The following is a 7731-nucleotide window of genomic DNA, read 5'->3' as shown; positions in this document are numbered from 1 at the left end:
GCCACAGCGCGTGGAATTGTAGCGTTTTTTTCGTTTGTTTGCTGGTGACTTTGTGTGCATTTCATATCGAAATCGCCTCCAGTGCGTTTGGCAATAAAAGTTGTTTAAAAGTCAAAAGTCTGTGAACCTCCACAACTAAACACAGGGAACAGCTGCCACGAGTGGGCCCCCCGATGTGAAAAACTAACGAACTATTAAAAACAAATTTAAATCTTTACAATGAAACGGCTTATCGCGTGGACATTTACATCAGCAGCCAAACACTCTAAACGCGATGATGTTCATCCTAAAATGTGGAGGGGAAAAACCGGAGGACCCGGAAAAAAAAATCCACGCGAGCACGTGGAGATAAGAGACGCAAACTCCAAATACACAGCAGCAGGCGTCAGGGTCGGGATCGAACCCACGACCTCCTGTATACCAGGCGAGGTAGTTAACATCTCCTATCCACCGTGATGATGATGAGAGAGAGACGCAAACTCAAATATACAGCAGCAGGCGTCAGGGTCGGGATCGAACCCACAAACCTCCTGTATACCAGGCGAGGTAGTTAACATCTCATAGCCACCGTGGCAAAATCTTAGCTGAGGCTCTATGAGTTTGATCAAAGACCTTCACCCGGCCAATCATTCACTTTGTCTTCCCATCTTCATGCGAGTCCACCAACCCTGACTCCCCGACCCCCGTCACCCCCTCCCCCCTTGCCACCCACCGGGGTCCCTGGGCTCCCTCGGGGTCCGTCTTTGCCGGTGTCTCCTGGGGGGCCCCTTGGCCCGGGGGGCCCGGGGGGTCCGGGGGGTCCTGGGGGGCCACTCACCCCGGGGTCGCCCTAGAGACGGGCGGAGAGGGGGCGGGGGGAAGAGAGGGGGGGGGTGAGTGGGGGGGGTGAGTGGGGAGTGAGTGGGGGGTGAGTGGGGTGGTGAGAAGGGGGGGTGAGCGGGGGGGTGAGCGGGGGGGTGAGCGGGGGGGTGAGCGGGGGGGTGAGCGGGGGGGTGAGCGGGGGGGTGAGCGGGGGGGTGAGCGGGGGTGGTGAGCGGGGTGGTGAGTGGGGGGGTGAGCGGGGGGGTGAGCGGGGGTGGCGAGCGGGGTGGCGAGCGGGGGGGCGAGCGGGGGGGCGAGAGGGGGGGCGAGAGGGGGGGCGAGAGGGGGGGCGAGCGGGGGGGGCGAGCGGGGGGGGCGAGCGGGGGGGCGAGCGGGGTGGCGAGCGGGGTGGCGAGCGGGGGGGCGAGCGAGGGGGGCGAGCGGGGTGGCGAGCGGGTGGGTGAGCGGGGGGGCGAGAGGGGGGGCGAGAGGGGGGGCGAGCGGGGGGGCGAGCGGGGGGGCGAGTCACCTTGAAGAAGTGTCGCTTGATGATTTGCTGGTCACTTGTCAGGAACCCCGCGTTGGCGCGAGGAAAAACCATCTAGAGCCACACAGCACACAGCAGCAGGGACTCCGTGTCAGTCTATGGGTCTCTGTGTGGTGAGTCTGTGGGTCTCTGTGTGGCGAGTCTATGGGTTTCTGTGTGATGAGGCTGTGGGTCTCTGTGTGGTGAGTCTATGGGTCTCTGTGTGGTGAGTCTATGGGTCTCTGTGTGGTGAGTCTGTGTGTCTCTGTATGGTGAGTCTGTGGGTCTCTGTGTGGTGAGTCTATGGGTCTCTGTGTGATGAGGCTGTGGGTCTCTATGTGGTGAGTCTATGGGTACAGACACGGCCATCGTGAATCCCTCTGGGCCAAGCGGTGAACTTCACGCCTTAATTGGGAGGCAGAGTCACATGGTTCCGTGGGAGATGGAATCGCCGAGTAATTTGACCTCAGCAGAGCGTGACGGCCCCCACCCCCACAGCCCCCCCCCCCACAGCCCCCCCGCCCCCTCGATCGCCCGCTGGTCCCCAACCCTTCCCCCGAACCCCTGATGGTGCCGACTGTGATTCTGCTGATGCTGAAACTGATGATGCTAATGATGATGAAGCTGATGATGATGATGCTGATGAGTGAGCATATTCCTGATGGTGCCGACTGTGATTCTGCCGATGATGAAACTGATGATGCTAATGATGATGATGATGCTGAGTGAATATATTCATGATGATGGTGATGACGCTGTTGATGATGCTGCTGCTGCTGATGGACTGAGTATTTTTTTTGTACGCAGCATGGACGGATTTCATTGTTAATGTACGTGATGTTTAGATTTGTGTACAATTAATTGTAGGTGTATCTTGTAATTGTGTTGTTTGTTGCGGTTGCACCCAAATCAAGAGCCGAATGGCTCACAGGGTAAATCCTCATAAATTAAACTGAAAGACTGAAAACTGAATATAAATTATGATACTGCTGCTGATTATGAAGTGAGTATTTTCATCATGATGATGCTGCTGCTGCTGATGACGGAGTGAGTATATTCATGATGATGATGCTGCTGCTGAAGATGATGGAGTGAGTATATTCATGATGATGATGCTGCTGCTGATGATGATGATGGAGTGAGTATTTTCATGATGATGATGCTGCTGCTGATGATGATGGAGTGAGTATATTCATGATGATGATGATGCTGCTGCTGATGATGGAGTGACTATATTCATGATGATGATGCTGCTGATGATGATGGAGTGAGTATATTCATGATGATGATGCTGCTGCTGATGATGGAGTGACTATATTCATGATGATGATGCTGCTGATGATGATGGAGTGAGTATATTCATGATGATGATGATGCTGCTGATGATGATGGAGTGACTATATTCATGATGATGATGCTGCTGATGATGATGGAGTGAGTATATTCATGATGATGATGATGATGATGCTGCTGATGATGATGGAGTGAGTATATTCATGATGATGATGATGATGCTGATGATGATGATGGAGTGAGTATTTTCATGATGATGATGCTGCTGCTGATGATGATGGAGTGAGTATATTCATGATGATGATGATGCTGCTGCTGATGATGGAGTGACTATATTCATGATGATGATGCTGCTGATGATGATGGAGTGAGTATATTCATGATGATGATGATGCTGCTGCTGATGATGGAGTGACTATATTCATGATGATGATGCTGCTGATGATGATGGAGTGACTATATTCATGATGATGATGCTGCTGATGATGATGGAGTGAGTATATTCATGATGATGATGATGCTGCTGCTGATGATGGAGTGACTATATTCATGATGATGATGCTGCTGATGATGATGGAGTGAGTATATTCATGATGATGATGATGCTGCTGATGATGATGGAGTGAGTATATTCATGATGATGATGATGCTGATGATGATGATGGAGTGAGTATTTTCATGATGATGATGCTGCTGCTGCTGATGATGATGGAGTGAGTATATTCATTATGATGATGATGCTGCTGCTGATGATGATGGAGTGAGTATATTCATGATGATGATGATGATGCTGCTGCTGATGATGGAGTGACTATATTCATGATGATGATGCTGCTGATGATGATGATGATGGAGTGAGTATTTTCATGATGATGATGCTGCTGCTGATGATGATGGAGTGAGTATATTCATTATGATGATGATGATGATGCTGCTGCTGCTGATGATGGAGTGACTATATTCATGATGATGATGCTGCTGCTGATGATGATGGAGTGAGTATATTCATGATGATGCCGAAGTAGCTGATTACGAGTGAATGTTTGAGTGATTGTGATGATGATAAACGTACCCGAGGTCCAGACTCCCCTTGGTCGCCCTGCGAGACAGACACACACACACACGTGACCACCATGCATAACAGGTGCTATAAGCTTTGGCGAGAATGAAGAAAAATGCACGGTTGTACTGTCCTTCTATGCCGCCGCCCCGACCCGCATCTATGCTCCCCGAGGTGAAGTATGGTCATGTCACCGACTCACCTTGTACCCTCTCTCTCCTCTGGGACCCTGCACACACACACACAAAGACAAAGATCCCCCGTGTAGCCATTAGCAGGCTGTTGGGGAAAGTGCTGTTAGCGAGCAACTACTAAGCCCAGGACGGCATCACGAGGGGGTGGGTGGTCAGCACCACGCCCGGCCGCCTTTGTATTCCCCAGTGTTGATGGATGTGTAGTGGGTTTCAAGGAGACACACACACTTGAACTTGGAGACAAGACGTTTATCTTAACACCCCAACAGGGTAACTGCATAAACGTACGGGATAACGACGTAGGTGGTTACCACCACGAGTAACTCAGACCACAATGGGGTAACTGGACCACCGGGTCAGTCAGTGACGCACTGCCTGACCCACGAAGACGAGCGAAGAGATGTTGCACGGCGAGTTGATTCCAGAAGACAGCCCAGATCGGCGCTCGGGACCTCCCTTTTATGCCCCTGAGCGTGGCCTAGGATGGAGCCAGGCCACGCTCCTCAGATGGAATCAGATCACGAATGTTATGTGCTGTGTTGAATCGAGCCTGGATCTTGAGTTTGCTCATGATCTGTGAAGGATAGGATCCCTGATATGCAATACCTTGGCATCTACAAACGAAGCTGTGTCTGCGGCAGTAGATACGTTGGGGAAACTAAGTTTACATGTCTCAGAACCGTGTTCGTGAGCATGAGGCAGATTTGAAACACGGTAGGACAATACCTCGGCCGTGGCTGATCATTGTTTTAATGCGGTGGGCTCACGCGAAATTGATTTCTCTAAGGCGAAGGTACTTTGTAAGCCCACTGGCTATCAACAAAGGTTCGTTCATGAAGCCTTCCACATATACAGACACAATTTCAACCGAGAGGATGGGTACAAACGCAGCGATCATTGGAAGGACGTCACCAACCAGTTTAAGTCATAACTGGCCGTGATGTTCCCATCCTGACACCTTCGGATGTTAGTTTTTATTTTCCCCGTGGCTTCAGCTCTCCGATTTTACATTAACATTCTAATTTATCACATTAACATCATGCTAATCTCTCACATTAACATTATGCTAATCTCTCACATTAACAAAGCCACCTCCGCGCTCTCTAATTTCTCACATTAACATTACGCTAATCTCTCACATTAACATAGCCTCTTCCGTGCCCTCTAATTTCTCACATTAACATCATGCTAATCCCTCACATTAACATAGCCACTTCCGTGCCTTCTAATTTCTCACATTAACATCATGCTAATCTCTCACATTAACATAGCCACCTCCGTGCCCTCTAATCTCTCACATTTACATCATGCTAATCTCTAATATTAACATAGCCACCTCCGTGCCCTCTAATCTCTCACATTAACATCATGCTAATCTCTCACATTAACATAGCCACCTCCACGCCCTCTAATCTCTCACATTAACATCATGCTAATCTCTAATATTAACATAGCCACCTCCGTGCCCTCTAATTTCTCACATTAACATCATGCTAATCTCTCACATTAACATAGCCACTTCCACGCCCTCTAATCTCTCACATTAACATCATGCTAATCCCTCACATTAACATCATGCTAATCTCTCACATTAACATAGCCACCTCCACGCCCTCTAATCTCTCACATTAACATCATGCTAATCTCTCACATTAACATAGCCACCTCCACGCCCTCTAATCTCTCACATTAACATCATGCTAATCTCTAATATTAACATAGCCACCTCCGTGCCCTCTAATTTCTCACATTAACATCATGCTAATCTCTCACATTAACATAGCCACTTCCACGCCCTCTAATCTCTCACATTAACATCATGCTAATCCCTCACATTAACATCATGCTAATCTCTCACATTAACATAGCCACCTCCACGCCCTCTAATCTCTCACATTAACATCATGCTAATCTCTCACATTACCATAGCCACCTCCGTGCCCTCTAATCTCTCATATTAACATTATTCTAATCTCTCACATTAACATAGCCACCTCCACGCCCTCGTTGTGGAAGCCGCTCTCCTCTTTTACATTAACATGCTAATTTCTCACATTAACATAACTAGCCCCGCCCACTCCGTTTATGACCCTTGGGCTACACCCATTTTAAACATCTAAAACTGTCTGCCTCAGCAGCTTCCCACCTCTTTTTTTTCCCCTCCTGATGACGATCGCTTGTGTTGTGATGAAAAACGTCGTAGTTTTTTTTATTAATTTTAACCTATCGCCGTGACTTTACCAAAAGACACCAAAGATGATGCACAGTACCACGCTTCCTCCAGTAGCTAGCGCTAGACGCCGCAGTGACTCAATATACGCCACTACAGATGTACACACATCGACAAGCAGACAGACACTCACACAGACATACAGACACACACACAGACACTCACACAGACACACATACAGACACACACACAGACACACACGTGACACTCACACACACACACAGACACACACACAGACACACAGACACACATCGACACGCAGACAGACACACACAACAGCCGTTCTTCGCGACGAAGTGGTGGTGACGTTACCAGGGCGCTTGTGCCAGGCTAGGTGCACAGACACACGCAGACACACACACAGAGACACACACACAGACACACACAGACACACATACACACAGACACGTGACACTCACACAGACACACACACACACACGTGACACTCACACAGACACACACACAGACACACACACAGACACACACGTGACACACACATAGACACACACAGAGACACACACACAGACACACACACAGACACTCACACAGACAAACATACAGACACACACACAAGACACTCACACAGACACAGACACACACAGACACTCACAGAGACACACACACGTGACACACACACAGACACACACAGACACAAACACAGACACTCACACAGACACACATACACACACACACACACGTGACACTCACACAAACACTCACACAGACACATACAGAGACACTCACACAGACACACACACGTGACACTCACACAGACACACACGTGACACACACGGGACACACACACAGACACACACGTGCCACTCACGAGATCTCCTTTGGGGCCCGGTTTTCCCTGGGGTAGGGGGGAGACATCAGAAGACGTGGTGATGGTGGTGGTGATGGTGGTGATGGTGGTGGTGGTAGTGATGGTGGTGATGGTGGTGGTGATGGTGGTGATGGTGGTGGTGATGGTGGTGATGAGGGTATGGTGGTGATGGTGGTGGTGATGTGGTGGTGGTGGTGATGGTGGTGATGGTGGTGGTGATGGTGGTGGTGGTCATGGTGGTGATGGTGGTGGTGATGGTTGTGGTGGTGGTTGTGGTGGTGATGGTTGTGGTGGTGGTCGTGATGGTGGTGGTGATGGTGGCGATGGTGGTGATGGTGATGGTGGTGATGAGAGTGATGGTGGTGATGGTGGTAGTGATGTGGTGGTGGTGATGGTGGTGATGGTGGTGGTGGTGATGGTGGTGATGGTGGTGATGGTGGTGGTGATGGTGGTGATGGTTGTGGTGGTTGTGGTGGTGGTGATGGTTGTGGTGGTGGTCGTGATGGTGGTGGTGATGGTGGCGATGGTGGTGGTGATGGTTGTGATGGTGGTGGTGATGGTGGTGGTGATGGTGGTGATGGTGGTGGTAGTTGTGGTGGTAATGGTGGTGGTGGTAATGGTGGTGGTGGTAATGGTGGTGGTGGTGGTGATGATGATGGTGGTGGTGATGATGGTGATGATGATGGCGGGGATGATGGTGGTGCTGGTGATGATGATGGTGGTGGTGGTGTTGATGATGGTGGTGATGGTGCTGGCGGTGATGATCATAATGCTGGTGGTGTTGATGATGTTGGTGGTGGT

General features: G+C 50.0%; 1 long non-coding RNA gene across 1 annotated transcript; it reads right to left on the bottom strand.

The window, feature by feature from the left end:
* Positions 1-735: 735 nt before the first annotated feature.
* LOC144740769 (uncharacterized) lies at positions 736-7514 on the bottom strand. The gene is made up of 5 exons (XR_013589766.1): positions 6931-7514; positions 3883-3909; positions 3693-3719; positions 1331-1402; positions 736-829 (listed from the first exon to the last, which is right to left on the bottom strand). It is a non-coding gene; the product is annotated as an uncharacterized LOC144740769 (long non-coding RNA).
* Between the last annotated feature and the right edge of the window lie 217 nt (positions 7515-7731).

This window comes from Lampetra planeri, unplaced genomic scaffold, assembly GCF_965212315.1.
Source record: "Lampetra planeri unplaced genomic scaffold, kcLamPlan1.2.h2 scaffold_291, whole genome shotgun sequence".
Lineage (NCBI taxonomy): Eukaryota > Metazoa > Chordata > Hyperoartia > Petromyzontiformes > Petromyzontidae > Lampetra > Lampetra planeri.
This window is presented reverse-complemented; position numbering and strand designations above follow the sequence as displayed.